General features: G+C 37.8%; 1 pseudogene; it reads left to right on the top strand.

The window, feature by feature from the left end:
• Positions 1-16,430: 16,430 nt before the first annotated feature.
• On the top strand, positions 16,431-18,782 carry LOC126632252 (uncharacterized; annotated as a pseudogene).
• Positions 18,783-22,803: the final 4,021 nt, after the last annotated feature.

Raw genomic sequence — 22,803 nt, 5'->3', positions numbered from 1 at the left:
CTTTGATTGTATCTCTATTGTGCTGTTCACGTAAAGAACTTTTGAAGAATGCTTGAATTGTTGTATGCGCTTTCCCATCCAATTCAATAACTTAAGGAGAACTTGAAGGTTAATTTAAGCGAACTTAATTAACCTGGGGTGTTGAGTTTCATGATTGATCGAAAGAACAACTAAAAATTGGTTTATGTGCAAGTATGTCATGTGTGGAGAAGAACCTCCTAGCTAGCCTTCCATCCATTCAATTTACTTAAATTCGTGCAGATTTGATTAGTTCTTTAATTTACTTATTTTGTTTTCAAATTCGTCAAAACCAAAACCCCCTTTACTTTAAAGTGTTTTATTAGTCAAAATCTGTTTCGATTTGTGTTTTTAGGTGCCCCAAAAGTGTGTTAGAGTCTAAATCTGCCCAGTTTGTGTTTTTAGGCAGATTTGAGCGTTTTTAGCTTGTTTTGAGTCCTTTGAGTTTGTTTTAAGTTCTTTGAGTCTAGTTTAGTGTTTTTAACTTTGTTTATATGTTTTTAAGTCAGTTTAGAGGTTTTAGCAAGCCCTCCTAATCCTCGGTTTAGAACGATCCATACTTGCATTTATACTACAATTTGACAACAAGAGGGTTTAATTTGTGTGTTAAGTTAATTTTCGCATCACTGCTGAACACCAACTTCAGATGTCTAGTATGCTCAGCCTTAGACTTAGAGTATACCAGAATATCATCAATGAAGACAATAACAAACCTGTCCAAATATGGCTGGAATACTCGATTCATCAAATCCATAAAAGCTGCTGGTGCAGTAGTTAACCTGAATGGCATCAGAAGAAACTCATAATGACCATATCGAGTCCTAAATGCAGTTTTAGGGACATCTTCATTTTTAATCTTCAACTGATAGTATCTCGACCTCAAGTCAATCTTAGAAAATACATAGGCACCTCTGAGTTGATCAAATAAATCATCTATACGAGGCAATGGATAACGGTTTTTAATGGTTACCCGATTCAGTTGCCTGTAATCAATGCACAGCCTCAAAGTTCCGTCCTTCTTCCTCATAAATAAAACTAAAGCTCCCCAAGGCGAAGTACTAGGCTGAATAAAACCTTTATCCACTAACTCTTGCAATTGGACTTTCAATTCCCTTAATTCAGCATGAGCCATTCTATAAGGAGTTAAGGATATGGGATTCGTACCTAGAAGCAGGTCAATAACAAACTCCACCTCTCTATCTGACCACCCGAACATCTTCCACACTACTAGGAGCATCATTATTCAACACCACATGAGCCAAATATCCCTGACAACCTTTCGACAATAATCTCTTTGCTTTCATGGATGAAATAATACCATGCCTCACTCCACTAGGCTCTCCTACAAATGCAACTTCAGGTACTCCAGGACAATGAAATGTGACTGCCTTCCCATAACAATCTATCTTGGCACGATTATAGTGCAACCAATTAGTGCCCAAAATCACATCAAACTCCATAATATCCAACGATATAAGATTAGCCGGCATAATAATTTCCTCTGCTATCACTGGACATCCTAGATATATCCTATCCACAAAACATCTATCCCCTCTAGGCATAGAAAATTCTAAATTATATCCTAGAGGTGTAGGATGAGGTTGTGTCACTTGAGCAAATGTATGAGAAATAACAGAATGTGTAGCACCACAATCAATCAATACTTTAGCAAAATGACCAAGAATATTCAACATACCCATGATTAAATCTGGATTATTCTGGGCATCTTGCAGTGACATGTTGTGCATACGCCCCTGATTCTGCTGTTGTCCACCACGACCTCTGTTGGCATGAAGACCACGTCCCTGCCTCTGCTGACCCGACTTCCTCGAAGATCCTGCACTACTAGCAGCAATCTCTCCTTGTTGGGGCTGTCCCCTTTGGTACCATTGAGATCTTCCGGCTGAATATGGCTGATAAGACATAGATCCTCCCTGATACTGAGGATCCTGAGAGTGGTAGGCACATTCTCGTCCAGTCTGAGTATAACCACCAGATCCTGAAGCTTGCTAGGTAGGTGCAGGTGGTGGGAAAAAAGGCTGATGAGGTCTCTACTGACTCTGAAGGCATTGGGTAGCCCTATGACCCATCTTTCCACAAGTAAAACATCCATTGTTGCCTCTCTTACACTCCCCAAAATGCCGATTATTACACATGCGGCATAAAGGAGGACCAGATCCATCTGAACCACTAAAATCTCTTTGCCTCAGGAACCTAGAGCCTCCAGTAAATCTACCACCTCTCATTTGCATATTAGTACTCAATCCTCCACTAGAAGAGCTAGAACTGCCACCACTCCTCTTAAAGTTCTAGGTCTTGCGGGGTCCCTTAAATGCTTGCCATTTTCCTTTGTCATCTCGTATCTGGCCCCCATTATTTCCTTCATCATCCTCACTTTCCCTAAGCATGTTTTTTGAAGCCTCAATCCGTAGTAGAATCTCATAAAGCTCCTGGTAAGAGGCACAGTGAGTCGATGTCGCTATGGAACGCCATTTCTTCTTAGTACCCAAACTGAAACGGCGAAGCATCTCTACTGGATTAGCAGCAACCTCCGGATCATATCTCGACAGATCAGTAAACATCCTGTAATACTCATTAGTGGACATCTTTCCTTGCCTCAGATGAGTAAACTTCTGTTTTTTACTATCAATATACGAATGAGGAATGAAACTTTTCCAAAACAGCTTCGTAAACATTCCCCAGTCCACAATCTCTGCTGGGGTCAGCTGGTAAGACTCCTGTCTCTACCAGGATGCAGGCTGTTCTCCCAAAAACTAGGTAGTCGTCTCGACCCACCTATCAAGAGAAAGATTCCTTTGACTCTGCATCACCTGAAAGGTCTTTTCCACATGATTCAGCCATTTTTCTGCCCCCTCATAACCTTCATTTCCAATGAAGTGAGTCAACTTCAGATTATGAACTGTCTCAAGAGGTGTCATCTGGGAGTACGGAATGTTGTCTGAATGGCAGAAACTATAGCTTCCCCTAATTGAGCAATATCAAGGAAACTAGATTCAGCTGATTGACTGGGCTCTCTACGAGGCGGCATAGTTCTGACATACGACATCACAAGGATTAGAATATTCAAGAATTATACAGGACTGCTAAACCTAGGCTCTGATACCAAACTGACACACCCCGACTGAGATCAAGGCATGCTGGCCGTCACGTGAGAGTGACGTAGCTATATGCACAGTGCAGAAGCAATAAAGATAAGAATTATACGAATAATTAAAAACCGAATTACTAGAGTGCACTACTAAACAGGAAGTGATAGGAGTTAGTTACAACAGTAAACACTCCTAAACAGAGCATATTAAGTCTAGGTGCAGTCCAGTAGGATAAGTACTAATTATACAGTACTAGGAATGTCCTACTATTATTTAGATAGGTCAGAACCGCCGAAATCCTCAAGCCACCAAAAGCAAGCTTACTTAAAACCTGGAGGGGCGCAAAATAGAAAACGTGAGTGGGCAAAAACAAATGTTTTACAAAATCATTTTCTTTATCAACATATCTAACCCCTCGCTGTCAAACATGTATAGTTTTTTCCCAGAATCAGAATATAAGCATATACATAATATATATATATATATATATATATATATGAAATCATATCAATTAAATTCATGCTTCACATAATCATATTATATAACAGAGTAAGCAATTTAGGTAAGAATAAATTCATAGAAATAATCTATGTTAGCCAGAACCCCTGCGGAAGTATCTACAGCTGAATTGATAGCTCTAAGTCAATCTAGCCGGAGTCACTACAATGACCTATACGGCAATATACTGCACATAAGTCGGAACCACTAAAAAGGTCTGTACGACAAGATTGGGTATAATATAGTTATGCTCAATTTTACTCTCTCATAATAGCCGGGCGATAATTCGCTAGTCACCTACGAGTCAGAACCATAATTAAGGTCTGTACGACAAGACTGTGCACTTAAGTTTGATCCAATATGAGCATATAGTGCGGGAGGTGACATAAATAAACAGGCATGTACTTCATATCTCTGGCTAAACCATAATCACCCTAGGTGCAGTTTTATGAGCTCAACATCAATCCATCACATACCACATCATCGATGATTCACATAGCCAAACATAACTTACCTGAACTTACATGTGCCTCCACAGCACCACATTTATATATATATATATATGTAACCATGAAATGCATATTCAGAATATAAAAGCATTTGGCATATTATTTCAAAGCATACTTTCCTTAAAAATGCATTTCTAGGAAATATATCAAGTATATAAATATATACTGAAAACAAAAGCCCACTCACTGGTATGTCGACAGGTCGTAACCCTCGTGTCGCCCGTGGATACGCTCGTCCTCGGGATAAGTCTCATCTATATGCAAATTAACTATAAAAACGTTATTTTAAAGCACATAGACAAAACTAGCTAATAACTTCTCATACATTGCTCAAAATGGGTATATGAATATACCATAGTGACCTACACAACCTCAGGATCATCCCCATATTTTTAGATTAATTTTTTTGACCGTCCACGCGCCGCCACGAGTCGGCAGAGGCACGGCCCTACGCGCCCCCCACGCGCAGCCAAACCTGACAGATTTCCTAACCACCATTAGGGAATATCCCGTTAAAGCCTAATAGATTCCATTACATTTAACTGATGGCATCAGAATATTCCGTCAGAATTGACGAAATATTCCATTGTCTTCAACCTCAGACTCCAGCAACTGTCGTCGCTGGAAACTGGGAAAATCTTTAAACTCACTATTCTCAGTCGTTTTTCAACCATTTCGTACGAAATTACTACCAAATTGAAGCTTAGGGTTCATAGAATCACGTTATACCTATTTGAAGCTTCAAATTCCACGGATCACGTCGGAGAAAGCTCGAAAATTCGATAATCTCTGCAACTCCTCGAAATTGGGCTTTCTGACGTCTAATTTTCACCAACAATGCACCCTGAGCATCGAGGGAAGGTCCTAGAGCTTGGTACGGTCCTGAAAATCGAAGAAATTCACGGTTTTAAAAGTTGGTGAACAGTGCTACCCTTGGAGGTTTGATTTCCATGGTTTTCTTACGTTCAAACTTAGCCAAAACTCATCCAGAACACTTAGGAGGAAGAGGAGATACCTTTAGGAGCCTTGAAATGGTTTGAAACCTTGACAATTACCACGGTGGTACTGTACCTCGACGGACCTCTCGGTTTCAAGGGTTTTTCTAAAGCTCTATGTTCTAAAATTGTATGGATGAACTCGTATTGCCTCGAGGAATACAATGGTGAGCTTAATACCTTCGATCCATGAAGTTTGAGGTGAGTATGGTGCTTATCCGTACATATGAAGAGGAGAGAGAGTGAGTCCGAGAGAGAGAATAGAGAGCACGGGAGAGAGAGAGAGAGCACAAGAGAGAGAGAGAGAGAAAGAATGTGTGGTCCAGATTTTTGGGTCAACAATCAAAACAAACAATTTCCTTACTTCCAATTGGGTCCAAAAACTTAGGAAAATAATGAATGGGTCCAAAATCCAACTTAAATCACACCACGTACTTTAAAGTCCAAGGGCAAAATTGTCAATTCACGTCATCGAAAATAATCTTCCAGGACGGGCTGTGACATGAATGATTTTCAAAACACTGATTTTGATTTTTTTTTTATTTTCTAAATAGGTGTAAAGATAAATTTATATATTGAAATGTGTTTGTGAGGGTAGTTTAAGTAGTAAGTTTGGGTTTAAAGAGATATTAATAGTTTAATTAAAAATAATATGGATGTAGAGAGTAAGTTGGGTATAAAAAGAGGTTGTATGAGTTCAAATAAAATTTCCCTTACTTGTCTTCTTTTTGCTTTGTCTCCTTTTGGTTTTGTTTTGATAATGGCCACGTGAACTTACTGCATGCCTTGTCTTCCTAGAGCCCATACTTGTCATCTTTTCTTTATGTCCAGTTTGGGTATTATAATAATTTTTTGTCCTAATGATTAAACATAAAGTTTTTAGAGATATTTCAATAGTTTTCCATATATATTATTTCTTCTTAAAGACTAACTTAGGAGATCACTTAAAACACAAAATATAATTTAAAAAACCTCTTAATACTTTTCTATTTTCTTATTCTTCAAAGCTATACAGTGATTAGTAGTGACATGATAACGATTTACACGATTTCTTGACTAGGCCAATGGAGGTAAAATTAGTGGTAATAAGCTTGCTTTATAATAATCATATCAACTGCTGAGGTTGTCCATTCATCAACATGTCAATGCCTATCTTGCCTTTTTGACCATCTAATCTCTAAACATATGGTGATAGTGGGAAAAGGGTGTTTGTTTGACTTCCTTAGATTTCAATGGACTGGACTACACTAAAAATTAGGATAATTTTGTGTTTGTTCCCTACCCGAACTAGTTTTAATGGTATTAAGAGGGACTCACCTAGACAAAACAGCTTGCTAGCTAGTCTTAGCGAATCCCCCCATAAAGCATAGGATTGCTAAGACCGTCTCGACTGGGTTCGCGTTCATCTATTTCGCTTCGTTAAGCAACTTCTCGATCTGACTACACAACTCAGATTTGCGTTTCACAATCTGGGTATCTTCCAAAGGCACTGCCTTGGGCTCGTTGACCTCAATTCCAAACGGCATGGCCTTCTGGTGCAACTTTACCTTTGCTCAATGATTAAATGGGGTTTTAAGTCCTTTCAAACTATTTTGATTAGTTTTAGTTTGTGGGTTTCCTGTTCTTTGATCGATGGTGTTTTCACTTTTCTAGGTTTTCAATTTTCTGTAGTGGCTATTCATCTGAGAGTTACCGGTGATGCTCTTGTACTCTAGCAAAGCCAAATTCAAGTTTTGCCATTTGTGGTTACATACTTATAGTATGTATATGAATCTTGCAATTATCTTGCTACTTAGAATTTGAACAAGTTTAGAATTTTGATTGTGATTGATGGAGCTGTGTGAAAATATTAGCCTTTTAAAATTTGATTATACTCTTCAGATGGTTAGCTGTTCATTATGCAGATCCTCAAGAAATTTGTTGTTTATTTGTAGTTTTGAATCACTAGGGGTAATTGGAATTAATTTGGAAGGCTAGGAATTGAACTAAAACTAGAAGTTAGTCCAGCTTCTTTGTTCGACACTACACCAAATGCTTCACTAAGTTAATCCAACTTAATCTAGTCTAAGCTAGTCCAACTTAGTCCCCAATGCTAGTCCAGTCCGAGATAGTCCATTGCAACAAATGCAGATTGTGGAGAGCAAGTGGTATAAGTTCCTCTGTCCCTGTCATCTAATGCTGCTAAATAATTGGTTTACTTTGAAAAGGGATCCTCTCCGGATCCCTTCCTCCTAATATACCAAATTGGTAGATCCGCGTCATTGAAATTTGATACAACGGTTGAAGTTATTATAACTTTTAAAGTGGGTCCCTGTTTGTAGCCGTTTGATAAAATTTCAATGGTATGGATCCATTGATTTGGTGGATTAGGAGGAAGGGATCCGAAAGATCCCTTTCCGTTTACTTTTCCTTCTTTTTGGCAATGTATGGCTAGCTTTTGCACTTTTAGTTACTTCTAGTGCCTTGTTAGTGGGTAAAGATTATACAACAAAAGTGTGGCTTTGTTTTCTAATTATGGTAAAAGATAGAGTTTTCATCACAAATGGTTTCTAGGATTTGATTCAATTTCTTATTTTGGTTTCTAAATTTTAAAATCGATCAATTTGGTTCCTGACATTCAATGTCACACATTAGTATAATCTTACTGTTGCATTTTTTTTTTTATTGTGAACAAACGATATTATCTACACTAAGGGAAAGGAGGTGGGCTTAACCTCACAATGGGTTGACAATAATGTGGTTCAAATTTGTCTTTTGTGAGAATGGAACACAAAACCTCACTTACAAGTGAAAAGAAATACCACTACACTGTAGAGCTAAGTGGTTTTCCGTTAGAATTATGTTAATAACTCTGTTAGCATGCTGATGTGGCACAAATTTAAAAGCCATAGGTCTAATAATATAGTAGCACATGGATTTCTCAAAAATAATTTACTGATTCTAAATTCTAAAAATTTGCAAAAACAAAATTAAAAAAAAGAAAAAAAAATTATTTTTTAAAATTCTAATATCAATGTCATCCGAATTTCCTTCAAACTCGTGAACGCACCATAATATCATTAGAACCAAAATAAGAAGTTTGGTCAATCTCATAGACTATTTGTTATAAAAATCCTACTAATTTATTAGCAATGAACAAGTAAAAAATAATTTCTTAGATATTGAGGAGGAATGTGGAATGAATATAGTGTGCAATTAAACACATGTTATGATTATTGTTATTTTTTGTCAGACGAGATTATGGTTGTGTGAAATTACCCCAACATTGACTTTTGAGTTTTCTTTTTTTATACAACAATATTGAGGTGGGAACTAGGAACAATCAAATGCTGAATCTCAAGTACAAAAGTAAATACTCTTAATCGACTAAGTAACAAATTTCTAGAAAACAAAAATGAATTTAAAACTTGGAGAAATTTATGTTGATTCATGAAATTTTACTGGAACCAATTGATAATCATTGCAAAATCGAATTTTCAATCCCACAAACTTTTGCTCCACTTGCAAACAGGCTTTGCTTGTTCAACTTTGGGACAATCCCAAAAATTTAGAGTTAAGGGTTTCCAAAGAACATTCATTAGTGCACATGGAATTCACCTTAGTATAACGTGGAATTCAAGGATCAAACAAACAAAAAATAATGATAAGGAGACACAAATTTTTTAGTCAAATTTACAAATCAAATAATGTGTCACTAATATGAAATTAGAATGCCAATCAATACTTAAGTAATAATTCAATCACCAACCACCATGTCATTTTGTTCACAAATTTAGTTTAAAAATTTAGTCTCTCTAGCATTACCCAACGAACGAAACAAAACAGTCTCAACAAATAAGTTAATCATATAGTGGTGCTGTATTTTCTTCCTAAATTTATGAGCTAAATGAATTCTTTCGATATGTCTCAGATTTTGATCTACCATATGTATTGAACAAAATTTAACACAACATAAAGAAGTTGTTAGCAGTAATATAAAGCACAAAATGTACAAAACATTAATCGAAAAACATATCACCACAAAGCTTTTGTAAGTGTTGAAAATACAGGCTACTTGCATACATTCTTTTCAATGTACGTGTGTGAATACACTATTTTTAAAAATTCAAATGTCTAATGTATGCATTGTTGATAAATCTTAATATTATCTAACGTTAAAGGTGATTGTTTGTTATTTATATATTTTTCACTGATATGTCCACCGATAACGATTTTATTACCGATAAATTCGTAATTATGAACTACCAATATGTCTACCAATATCGATATTTAAATCTTTGCCCACATATTACCAGTGCCAGTGCTAGAAATTGTTATTGGTCACCGTCATTGTGGCCTAAAATTTTTCTAGTCGCTGATAAATGTCAAGTCACATGGACCTAAAAAAAAAAAAAAAATATATATATATATCTAAAACTTTTTCATTTTGCAATTATATTTTATTATGTGAGTTTATTGTTTACATTTAGACCCAGCTTTGATTGGCCAATCACCGGAAAATTTGATCAACCAGTTGCAGGAAATAGTTGACCGGTTGGAAAAACATGGTAGGATTGAATGGCAATCATGTAATTATATTGAATTCTAGAATTTATAAAATTGTTTTGGTTGACTTTTCCATTGGTACATAAACTAAACACATGGTATTTAGCTAAAGTTTTCTTAAAATTGGTACTTAAAACTACCATATTCCTGGGGAAAACAAGTTATATTGGCATGTATAACCACTATTTTGCAAAGAGGCCTAGGTGGCCACTTAGGTGCTAGGTAAAGGTCATGAGCGTTTACAAAATCGATGACGCCTCTAGGCGGTCTTAGGCGGTTCAATTTTTTATTTAGGTTAATGCGTTTGAAGATAATATTCTTGTAAAATAATTATGGACGTTGTTTTGAAGATAATACATATTTTATTTTATATATTCATTAAAAAAATTGCTGAAAAAAGAAATTCATTTGTATAGAAAACCTCTTGTATAGTCAGTTTCAATACAATCAAATAGCAAGACATTGTATGCCTTGTTTGGAATACAGTACTACCAAATATGTAAGTTTTGCACACTGAGACTACGACTAGCTAAAACATTTGCTACAAAGTTTACTTCTCTGAAAATGTGAGACTTGTATAACTTCAAACGAAGAAACTCCTTAAAAATTAATCTTAGTTCCCAGGGAACTCCACTCAAACCTTGAACAACATTGACGGTCAGTTTTGAATCTACCTCCACTAGATACAAGCAAAACCTTTGTGTTTTCCACATTTCAATGCCTTCCTCAATGTCATAACTTCAACCACCGGGATGGTTTTCTTTTCCAAATTTAGAGCTCCATCAACAATAGGTAGACCTTGATCATTTCGACAAATACTACGACCACTGTGTTCGCCCTTTAAATTCACCATAGGCATCGCGGGCATGCTGGAAATTTACTCGAACACTAAACTGGAGGGTGAGAGCGTGTCTAGGGGTGGGCGCGGGCTGGGCCGGGCCCATTTTTGGAGGGACCGGACCAGACCTGGGTGCAAAGGAAACGGACCGGGCCGGGCTGGGCATTATAGTTTTGAATATAAGAACCGGACCTTACTTGGCCCGGTTGAAACGGGCCGGTTCGGGCCGGGTCCACGGGTCCTTGGTTTTTTTTTTTTCTTTGGGTTATTAAAAAAAAAATTGCACAGAATGCAACTGCACAGATTGTTGCAATTTGCACAGATTGCTACAATTTGCAGATTTGCACAGATTGCTGCAATTTGCAGTTTTGCACAGATTGCATTTGCCCAGATTGCTGCAATTTGCAGTTTTGCACAGATTGCATTTGCCCAGATTGCTGCAACTGCACAGATTCTTTCTATGATTCTACCACGGCACTACCAACGTCCAAAATAACAACACATCCAAATTCCGAGAGTCCAAAAAAACAAAAGAACAACACATCGTCCAAATTCATAGATTAACAATACATCCAAAATAACAACATTACATCGTCCAACATCTAAAAATCAAATCAACATACAAAAATCATACCACATCCAACATCCACATTCCAACAACATTACTCATTGAATCTGTAAGGAAAAATAGTATATAAACATGACATTTTTAATGTCCAACATCAAACTATTCTCATTGAATCATTGAAATTTAAAGTTTATTCATTTGAGTTTAAAATATTTCCACAATTCCTTTTCCTTTATTCGTTCGACTTGTTTGAGGAGCTTCAATTTCAGGAACACTTGGTGAGATTGTTGAACTTGTAGGTGTAGATATAGTATTTGCTGCTCTTCTTCTATTATATTCTACAACAAAGAACAAAAGCATGTTAATTGTAACAGGATGTTAGACATACAGACACTCATCATAACAAATAATTGGTAACTGAAAACCATAACAAATACAAAGTAAGTTACAAATACCGAGCTGTTATAAGTGATGAATCACCAACGGATATGTGTCCAGCACTTGAGATATGATATCTTTGTACCGAGCTGTTAAGGAGCACTCGTGCCCTAAAAAAAAAGTGATACAATTGAGGCAAGCTTAAATATGGTTATGGTGTCAATTTACAAAATAGTGAATGAAGAAGGGATGCATGTTTGTTCCACAAATGTGCATCAAAAATGTGCATCATTTCCACTTTCATTTAACACTTCCAAATACCAATACAGAAATCTGAGTGTTCCTAATCCTAATTGCCTTGCTATGATTCATGGGTAACCTACATTAGCATTCATTGCACACTATTTCTGAAATTAATTATTCGGTCTAGCTTCAAGTATTCTATCTCAAATATTCACTGCACATATGTCTTTAGCAACGAAATCAAATAGCAGCTCAACATAAAAAAGAATCCAAAAGAGGTACCATGCAAAGGATTTGCATTACACAAGTCTACCTAAATTGATCAGAAAGTCAGAACAGTGGCCATGAGGGCTTCCTGGCAAGCAGGACAAAGCCAATTGTATATTGAAATTCGAAAGTCTGGTTTTTCTATCACATATTTACAGAATAATAATACAAAAATCTAAGGCACCTATGCATTTCCACTTTCATTTAACACTTACAAATACCAATATTTACAGAACAATTATCACATATTTACATTTTACAGAATATTTGAGAGTCAATAACAGGATTCAAATAGTTGCCTAGATTTTTTACTTAGATACGAATCACTCAGTCCACAAACCAATAATACGAATCAAATAAAAGAGAGAAGCGAGATTGTTTGTTAGGGTTTTTACCTGAGAACGAAGAGGATGCGACGAGAGAGAGAGTGTGCGAATTCGAAGAGGAGAGATTTGAGGTTCTGTCGTTGTGTTGGTGCAGCGTCGGAGTCAAGGGATATGGATTCGAGGTTCTGCCATTGTGTGACTGACTGTGAGAGACTGATTTTAATTTGGAAAATGGAAACCTGGACTCGGTAAGGGTAGGGTTGAAAACTTGAAACTCAGATACGAAACCAATAATACGAATCAAATAAAAGAGAGAAGCAAGATCGAATTGTTTGTTAGGGTTTTTACCTTAGGATGAACAGGCTGCGAGTCTGTGACGAGAAAAAGAGAGAATGTGAATTCGAAGAGGAGAGAATCGAGGTTCTGCCGTTGTGTTGGTGTGGCGTCGGACTCGGAGTCGAGGGATATAGACTGACAGATGGTGGTGGAGAGGTGGGAGTGAGTGACTGTGAGAGAGTCGAGAGACAGATCTGAAATTATGAATCTGGAAAATGGAAACCCGCACTAGACTCAGTAAGGGTAGGGTTGAAACTAATGGTTCAGATTGAATGATAGATTATCATTCAATCTCAACCGTTCATTATAAATAGAAACGGGTCAATCCGGGGCCCCTTTTTCTAGGATGTAGGACTCGGCCCTCCCCGTAAATGACAAGGACCCGGCCCGGCCCGCCCCGTTTAGTTTCTAAAATATTTGGAACCGGCTCGTACCCGCCCCAAACCTACATTACCCGCCCCGACCCGCGGTTCCTCTACCCGTTTGCCCACCCCTAAGCGTGTCACTACTAGATGCCGCTAGTGGATGGGTTTTGAATGATTGAGGTTATGCCTGAGTTCGACTTCTAACCAAGAGATTGTGCCATTGAGTGGGAGTGGCTCAAATCAAGGTTCTTTCTTTACCTTAAAGATAAGGACTTTACTTATATGGAGAAATGTAACAACATGTACATGGCAGGGTTGCTGGAAGTGCAACTGACAGAAGAAAGTAAATGGCTGGTATTGTAGATTGCTTGTAAACTAAATGACTGGAAATGAGTTGTAAATAAATGTATTTATTTAAAGTACAAAGCATTCTAAGTATAGAGGGATGCTAAATACAAGGTTTGAGCTTGTTCCCAAGGGATTGTGCAAGTTGCTCTAGTCTTGTGCCAATTTCTGGTGGTTTGGGGAATGACTTTGAGGGTTGTAAATAAAACTACAAATGAGATCGATACTACTAGTGAGCAGCAAAGCTAATAAACAAGGAAAGTAAAGGATGCTTGGCTAAAGCTAAATGTCTATAAGGAGATTGATCAGCTGATTTGAGTAAGCTGATTTGATTGGTTGTTTGAGTGTCCGTAATCCTTGTGCCTCTGCTTCTTTATATAAAGATTTGAGAGAGCCCATTTGGTGCGAACATTGAACTTGCTCGAAAGAAACTCCTCTGCCAGCTTGCATGTGAAATGATATTAAAAAATGCAACTTGTACTTCCACCACATGTTATCACCACATGTCTTCACCACTTGCAATAAACTAATAATTAAAAGAAGCAAGCTGGCTTCTTTCACATGTCCTCTGCAGGAATGTCTGTGTGCCTTCCAATCTACTTGAAAACATGCAATTGTTTTGATTAAAGAAAGCTAGTGGTACATCTCCACCACCAAAACAAAAGAGAAAAATAATATTATAATGTTAAACTATCCCACTTGCAATCAAATATCTTTTCAAGTTAGCCTTCTTCCACAATGATCCTCCAAATACCATATTTAGCCCGAATAGTCCAAATAAGTAAAATTGGGTACATTTTAGGTGCAAACACATTGTGTTTGGGACGATAGATCCATCAAAATTAATTATAACAAAAGGAAAGGTAAGAGGGGTCCATTTAATTCTTTCAGAAGTCTTCGCATACTTGAGTTTACTGTCCTTAGCATTAACCTTAAAAAATGATAATCCCGCAGCGGCAACAAAGGCAATTGATCCACCAGGATTTGGCTGCAAATTTCTGAAAATAATATTATTCTTGTCATTTTAGATTTGCCAACAATTTAACAGAGGTTTATTCAGAGCACAAACAGTCTATATTTTTTCAAAGTCTCCAACCAATCTAAAATATTATCATAAGAAATAGAACTGTCATTAAATGGTTTTTCGGAGCTAGACCCATATCTTTTGCGTACTTGCAGTTCAGAAAAAGATGGTTTTGCTATTCTTCATTTACTCCACAAAAAAGTAAACTTGATATCAACATCCTTGATAAAAAAAATAAAAATTAACATCCTTGATAAAAAAAAAATAATTTTTTTTTTTTTTTTCACAAAATGAGGACAACGGGTGGCAAGCCACAGTTATCCACCCCTTCCGGGCACGAAGGCTATGGGAAATTCTTTTCTTGTTTGAAGTCTGCCCTTGATTAATAACCAACTAAACATTTTTTCTTGAGGAGGAATGGTGAGTTTCCACATCTTGTTTAAAAGCTTTTGTCTATCTGAATTTTGTTGAATTTCATTTTGAATCCAGGTAGCTGACTTAACCGAGAACATACCATTCTCAAATTCAATTTCATTCAATTGCAGTCACTTATTTATATGCTTTTATTGTTATATAATAAATTAATTAAAACTAAAAATCCACCTAGGCACCCCCAACCTAGGCCCCTAAGCGCTAGGTCTTTAGCTACCGGCTGACTATAGCCTTACGCTTTTTAGAATCTTGTGTATAAATAATAATTTAATTTATATTTTTTTTGTCTCTTTTCAAGATAAAATTATCTCGCCATCAAGATATTCATTGGATTGGTAAGGAAATTTTACAAGTGAATAGCGAAATAAAGAATTATCAAAGAGTAGTCCTCTGGGAAAAAAAATATGTAGTTCTTTCTGTGGCTTGATGCCGTGCTTTGTACAGTGGCTCTCAGCCATTGCTTGTCTTTCCTTTGCTCATTTGTCTTCAAATTCTGATTAGTGTATTGGAACTTTACTTTCTTACAAAGGAGCGGGTTTTAAAGATTGCTTCATTTGCTACAAAACTAAGCCTGGCAATTTCCTGTATGACCTGTTAATCTGATATGAAATGACACTAAAATAATAGGTTCCCGGTTGACCTGGTACCAAGTTGGGCCGTTATCGATTTAGACGTTTGAAACCCATTAAGGAGTCGGTCGTTTTCGGATCACAAGTTAAAATAACAAAGTTGAGAGAATCTCCGTTAACCAAACAGTTGAGACTCCTATGGCAAACTGACTATACAACTCTGGCGCCATCTATCTAGTTGGTCGCTGTTGTCAGCCGCTTCTGGACAACCACTTCTATCCAGTTGGTCGTCAGCTGCCAACCCAAACTTGTCTATCTAGTTAGGAATTGTGCTAATGGTTAGTGAACAAGTAGTTTCTCAAAAAGTGTGATATATTTTATGTAGAGTATTGATTTGTGTGTTGACTTCAAGGTCCTCTCTATGTTGCAAATTCCCTTAAATTTATAAAGATGAATTCTCTGTTGCTCATGTGGTAGAGTTCTAATAGCACCACAGTTCCTCGGTAATATTTGAATACTTTTGAAATTATCCTTTGAAATCACCCTCCCACAGAAAAACTCTGTCATTGCCAAGCTTCTCCCCTTTCGATTAGGATTTTGAATCTAGTCCTCTTATGTGATCAATTCATGTTTCATCCAAACACATGTTTTGATCCTTACACAGTCTAGTCCAAATCTTAACAAAACTCATCCTAATCATCATTGTCCTCCTCTATTTAAGACTCGGCCGAACCACAATCCAACCCTGAGTTTTTGGACTTGACCGAGTCACAATACCGAGTCCTGACTTTTAAGCAATTCTGATTCATCTAGCACTCGACCTTACAACTAGCACCTCACTATTGAGCCGAGTATTTCAAACATTGGGTCGAGACTTACAGCCTTCATTTTAGGCTAATTACTTTTCAGCCTAAATCCAGTATTTCAGGCCCAAACATTTGGCCTCAATTTTCTTGAGCTTCGGCTTGCATGTCGAATGGTGGAGGAAATTAATCCTACCTCTTGCTGGTCACCAAAATGGATACATGTTAGAATGGCATCATCTCGTGGTGGCAGTTAGAGTTAAGCATGAGTATAAATAGTACATTGTAAGAGAAGGAAGGGGGTGAATGAAATGATATTGTTGTTCTGTTACTATCTCTCTGTGCAATTGTAGAAGATGTGGAGCTAGGTTCTAACATTGGTATCAGCCAGCGTTGATCCTCTCAATCCTTCCCCGTTGTATAACGCCGCAAACGTTTTGCAAAAACCATGGAATCGAGGGTTTCCAATCCTGAAGCCAAGTTCGACGAATTCAAGAAGTCTCACGACTTGATTCTTCTTCAATTGCAGTTCCTCATGGCTAAGTGTCACGATTCAATATCGAATTCAAGGCAACCATTCATCAAAATGGCGTCTCATATCTCTGTTTTGAAATCGGATGAAATTGTTCTCAAGCTTCAATCCTTCCACAACGAAAAGATTCAAGCCCGTGAGAAAGTAGATGAATTCTTGTCTCAGTACCGTCCAAATACAAGCCCAAAAGTCCTCCTTGTTTACGACCAACATTGAAGAAATTCAAGAGGGTTCGCGCCTACGCCAAATGCCACGAAGATGGTTATGCAATGTTTCGTTCGAGTTCCAAATTTCAAGAAAGTTCTGGGTTCTTTCGAAGTAAATTGGCTAGGAAGAATGAAAAGGTTTTCGATTTACTCGAGAAACAAGTTGAAGATTCTGTGAAAAGTCCTCCATTTCTTGATTATGTTTGCAAGACAAGAATTGCTAAGGACTTGGTTTCTGGGCTCACTATTTCAGAATTGTGGGAGAGGAAAGATGAATTGTCTTCTTTTCGACCTATTCTTGAAAATAAGGTTGGGTTCCAGTTGATTGTTTTTGTTGGGACGATCAGCAAGCTTCAATCTCTCAAGAATCTTGATCATGATTTTCCGATCCGTTTCGACGTGGGTTTCATTCTTGATGCAAAACAAATGTTACTTCCAACAGAAGGAGTTGCCGTTCACTTGGGCCACAACGTGTTCGATGAATTGCCGCACTCAACAAATAATTGTGTTCTTCAATTAGGCTACCATATGCCGATTTCTGACTCCGGAGGTAAACTTATTACTGGGCATTTTACTTCCAAATTTCAGGTCAAAGATGCTTACAATTCTAAACTTCTTGTTTGTAATGGTGAATTCTTGAAAAATGGTACTACGGATCTTAGGGACGAAATTGTACTGGTTGTTTCAAATTTTTGTGATAAGAAAAGTGATGAATCCAAGATAATGGCAGTGGGTTTTGTGGGTTTCTATCCGTTTATGAACGCACAGCCATCAATTCTTGAGAATGAATGCCAACAAGAATTGGTTGGAATGTATGCCCACCATGTGTTTGTTGGAATGCAGCAAACAGTCAAAATTGTTTCTTTGAAGCTTGGCTTCCATGAATTCATTCGTGATAAAGGTGGTACCACGTTTCTCTCCAGTTTTGAGTCAATGGATTTATGGGCAAGCTGTGAGGACTCAGGGTTCTGTGTTGTTTGCTATGTTGTTCTCGATCGTGACTACTGCAAAGGCATTCGGGATAAGGGTGGTGGCTCAAAATTCTGGTACAATGTCGCAATAAAGTGTGCAACTATAACTCCAGATGAAACTCGTGTTAAGGAGTTCAACTTGAAACAGATGTGGAGGAGTCCAAATGGGACCATACGGAACATTTTACATGGTATTGTTTTTGGAGAACCTATTATCTGCAGAAACGTTTTCCGTCTTGTTCCAGATTGGACAATGCCAACATGTATTGGGAGATATGTTTTTGGTGATCAGTTCCGAGCAACTGATGCAATCATAGGACCTGGAAAACTTAAATTGGTCTTTGAAGCATCTTGCGTAGGAACTGTTGAATCAGGGAAGAAGAAGTCCCCAAATGTTAGGGAGGATTATCCGTTGAAAGTAAAGTTCATGGATCTTTTGGTTTGCAATCATTATCCATAACAATAAATACGCTTCTGTTGATCAAATGATTTGGTCAATACCATTGCTCATCTTTTTGGGAGGGTGTAATGTGGAGTCAAGGCAGTGAGCTACTATGCTACTCTAGAGAAGCAATGCTGATTGCTAGTGAAGTGAGTCCAATGGCAGAACCATTTCAGGAATGATGCTATTGGGGAGCTATACCATGAACTGAAGCTTGAGTTCCAGAAATTGTGAACCTTTAATACATTCTTGTGATTTTGTTGTCATAGTTTTTATTGTTGGTTTTCAATTGTACTTACTTTGAAATTGTAAATCTTACTGGTAAGATTGGTTTTAAGGGGGGGGTATTGTTAGGATGCCAGATGGCATCATCTTGTGGTGACAGTTAGAGTTGAGCACGAGTATAAATAGTACATCGTAAGAGAAGGGGGTGAAAGAAATGATATTGTTGTTCTGTTACTATCTCTCTGTGCAATTGTAGAAGATGTGGAGCTAGGTTCTAACAATACAGCCATGTACCCATTTCGTATTGAGAAGAATATGGCAAGTTGAACTTATCTTTTTACTCCACGTTGTTCACATTCACCACCCTACTTTTCTTCCTAATGGATTGTCAGTTTTCTCAAGTTTCTCGGGCAAGAAGTACAAGGCCGAAAATGTGCTATGTCGCTCGGTGTACTAATCATAATTTCGACCAAGAGAGCTCCCATACTACTGTACGACAATTCTCGCCCGAAAAGCTACCAAATTTTTTTTCCCTGGCCCTTGAGCATGGTGCTTCTTGTCGCCCTTATTTTCTTAAGCACATGCTTATGCAGCCAAATGGTTAAGAAAATAAAATTGACCGATGCTCTCAGCAAAAAAACCACAAACGTATGAGAAGATGAGAAGAACCAGCTTCAATGATTATGACCAAGAGTCTTTTATTCTTTTTTTAATATAACCATTATGTTAAAAGAGATGACTAAACCATAACATGAGGAGCCCAACAATGCTTTATGCCGATCCGAGATCCTTTCATATCATCATCTTAAATTTGATTTTGCTTCAGGCCTTGACATGAAATAATAAAGGATTTTAATTTTAATTTTTTTTATGGGTTGCAAAGTAGTCCAAGTTATTGTGCCCTCCGAGTATAATCACTTCACTAAATTTGGTGTTTAACTCCAACAAAACAGGCAAATGGGATTGCTCCATATCAGTATCTCCGATAACCATATCAATTGACATGGTTTCATTGTCTAAGCCCGTATCTCAAATAACCATATCAATTGACATAATTTCTTCATTTGAAGCTGTGTTTCAGTCTTTTTCGTTATTGGAACATTCCTCTGACAAATCACCTTTTGAACAGTCGATCTTTATATTTAGCTCAGAAATTTTAACTTTTTTCTTTTAGACCAACCAAATTTTTTGTCTAAGACGAAATAATAGGTGGCCTATCTTCTTCCCAAGCCATAACAATCTTTTCAGGCAAAGGGTTGATCGAGGCCGAAGTGAGAATTCGCTCTTCAGCCTTTTGTACTAACCATACCTAAATGGAATTGATTTGTACTTATTGACCCTAAAAACTACCAAGCCTACGTCGCGTGCAGGACGAGTAATCTATGAGCTAACTACGTTCTTCGGTTGAATGCGGGGCGTGCCAACTCGTCAGCCAAGCTCTGCCGAGGAGTAAAATATGCTGATGTTGTGATGAGTGCGCAGCCGACTTCTGCGTCTTGCGATTGCGATTGAGGAAGGAACACGTCTCGGCCTCTTAGGTTCTCGAACCTGAAGACAAGGCTACTATTCTTACGAAGCTCACAAATCGTCGTTGTCGGATTCGGTCACAGTGATGGTATTTGTCAAAGTAAACTCACGCCGAATCGACACCAAAGTGTAAGGGCACAAATACTCAAAGCGGATATATGTCTTAATAATAAATGTGGTTTGGCCGTCGGAATGCCGAACTCTAAATCCCACTTGAGAGTATCCAATCATAAACTAACTCGGCGTGCAATGTGGCGAGCCTAATAAACTGTAACACCTCACTTTGTCGAGAAGGCTAATGAGATGACTTCGACTAATAAGGACTCGGGAATCCTTCTCGATCGAGACTTGGATAGATAACCAGTCACCCTCGACGCAGTGCTATCTATGCCGACTGAAGATGCTGCGAGACCGGCTGGTTCTATGGTGACAGTGCTATCTATGCCGACTGAAGATATCACCGGTTGCCTTCACAGTGCTGTTTGTCCAAACTGAAGGTGTGCGGCGAAAAAAGAAAGGGAAAAAGTCTCAAGGTTGTTGAGAGAATTTGCGCAGTGCAGTTGTGTGTTGAATTGAAGGGGGTCATTTTGTTGTTGCACAACCACTCCTATTTATAGAGACATGCATGCTTGACGTGGCTTGATCCTTGAGTAAAGTCCAATTTCAATCTCCTATGTGTTTGATGTGGCTTGATCTTCGAACGATTATATTTGATCTTTGATGTGGTTTGCATGCACTAATTAATATTCCATCAGCCCTCATCTTAAATTGGACGAGTACCTATTTAAAATGAAGGATTATTTTGTGAAAACATGTTCATTTGAATAACATTTATAGCATGCAACTAACAATTAAAAGGCGGAATCATGCTTGAATGCACTCAAAACAAAACATTACCCATGAAATTCAAAGCCTAGTAGATTGGTGAACCAAGACTCAACTCAAAACAAAGTGAGTTGAGATATTTATACCTTTGTAGATACGTCTTTGCATAAGCAAAGGCTAATCGTCCAAAGAGAGGGCCTTCATTCCTTGCATCTTAGATCTATGGATTTGGATGGATGAAATGGTTCTCCAAGTTCCCAAAATTGAGAACCTCTAAGTCTCTTCACCAAGGTTAGATTGGAGAAGAAATGAGTGACCTTGGAGGAGTTGGATTGCTAGCTAATCCCTCCAAGGGGGCCGGCCTCTTTAGAGAGAAAGGGAGAGACATGTTCTCTCCAATTTTCTCCAAAAGAAAACCCCTAATGAATTTAGGCTATAAAGTCCTTTATATAGTCCCTTCAAATAAGTGACCTAAAGAACCAAAAAGCCATTCTTTTAACATGGCCGGCCAATTGAGGGATTTGGGCTTTTGGGCCCTTGTGAATCTTTATTCATTAAGTTGTCATACAACTTAAGTCCATGGGCTTTGACGTTCGAAGCCCATTGGGCCTTAATGTCCAAAACTATCCCAAGGTCTTCAACGAACTTATTCGTTTGATTAATTAACATATTAATTAATCCTTGCAATAAATAATTAAACCATTTAATTATTCTTACTCATCTCCATTGTTTCTTCAATCTCCACCTTACACGGTGTACGATTCATTAGGTTCCTTTTAGCAAGGGAGTGGGCGATTAAAACCATTTCAAATCGATTGTGAATTGAAACTTACTTTCAATTCTCCCTTTAGTGATTATACACGTTTAGGGCTTCCACAAAACATGAGTGACACCTAGCAGTATATCATGGTTACCCAAGCTAATCAGAAGAGGTGGAGAACCTATTCAGTTTAGGATTACAAATGCAATACGGTCTTTCTCTAATACAATATTCTTGACCACATTGTTTGGTTTGATAGTTTATTCATGTCTACTATTCAATGTGATTCGTGTGCTTATATGATTACCTTGAATGTGATTTGGAACGACTTCCTAAATCTCATTCATACTCTGGCCAGAGATTCTTAATCATATCATAGAGTATTCTCCCCCAAACGGTTTGAAGGTTAGAGATCCCTTGTTGCGCATTCACTTGCCTCCATGGCTAAGTGGCTTAACCCCGACAATGCCGTGGACACCCTCCTGATGGAGTGACTTTGACATAATCAAAGATCAAGGACTTAACCACAAGACAACTATGATGCCTCAGGTCAAAGGACTACTTTGCATTATCCCAACCATGAGTTCTCATGTGACATGAGTATGAGAACTCCTTGTTGATCGTGTTCAATGGACTCATTCATTATTGAGCACCTACATGCTTGTCTTGATGTCACACACACCAATGACTCGAGACTAGTCACTCTCCCTGAGAGAAGACAAAGCACGTACTGATCTTAACGGACTGTCAATGCCCAATTGGCAATCCTATGATCAGAAACGTTTAGGATGTGTCTACGAAAGAATGGTCTCATGAATCTAACTTCTTTAGATCGCATTCTCCCAATCACATATTCCTTGGACTTATCGTTTAAGCGTATAACATTTATATGAGACGGCTCAAACAATAATCTTTGCCCTTGATATTAAACTAGATTAGTTTAATATGTGAAATGTCCGTAAAGTATCATCATATGATTGGGTTTAGGGCACATTTCCAACATAAAATGTCCACGAAAAATCATCCATGTTTGACGGGATCAAAACCAATATAATTGCATGAGGTTATCATGCAATTATCCAGCCAAATAAAACCATGTTTAATTCAAAATATCCCCATCCTTATCACACATGAACGTGAATCTCT

This window comes from Malus sylvestris, chromosome 8 (assembly GCF_916048215.2).
Source record: "Malus sylvestris chromosome 8, drMalSylv7.2, whole genome shotgun sequence".
Lineage (NCBI taxonomy): Eukaryota > Viridiplantae > Streptophyta > Magnoliopsida > Rosales > Rosaceae > Malus > Malus sylvestris.
The sequence above is the reverse complement of the archived record's forward strand: the minus strand, read 5'-3'. Positions and strand labels throughout refer to the sequence as shown.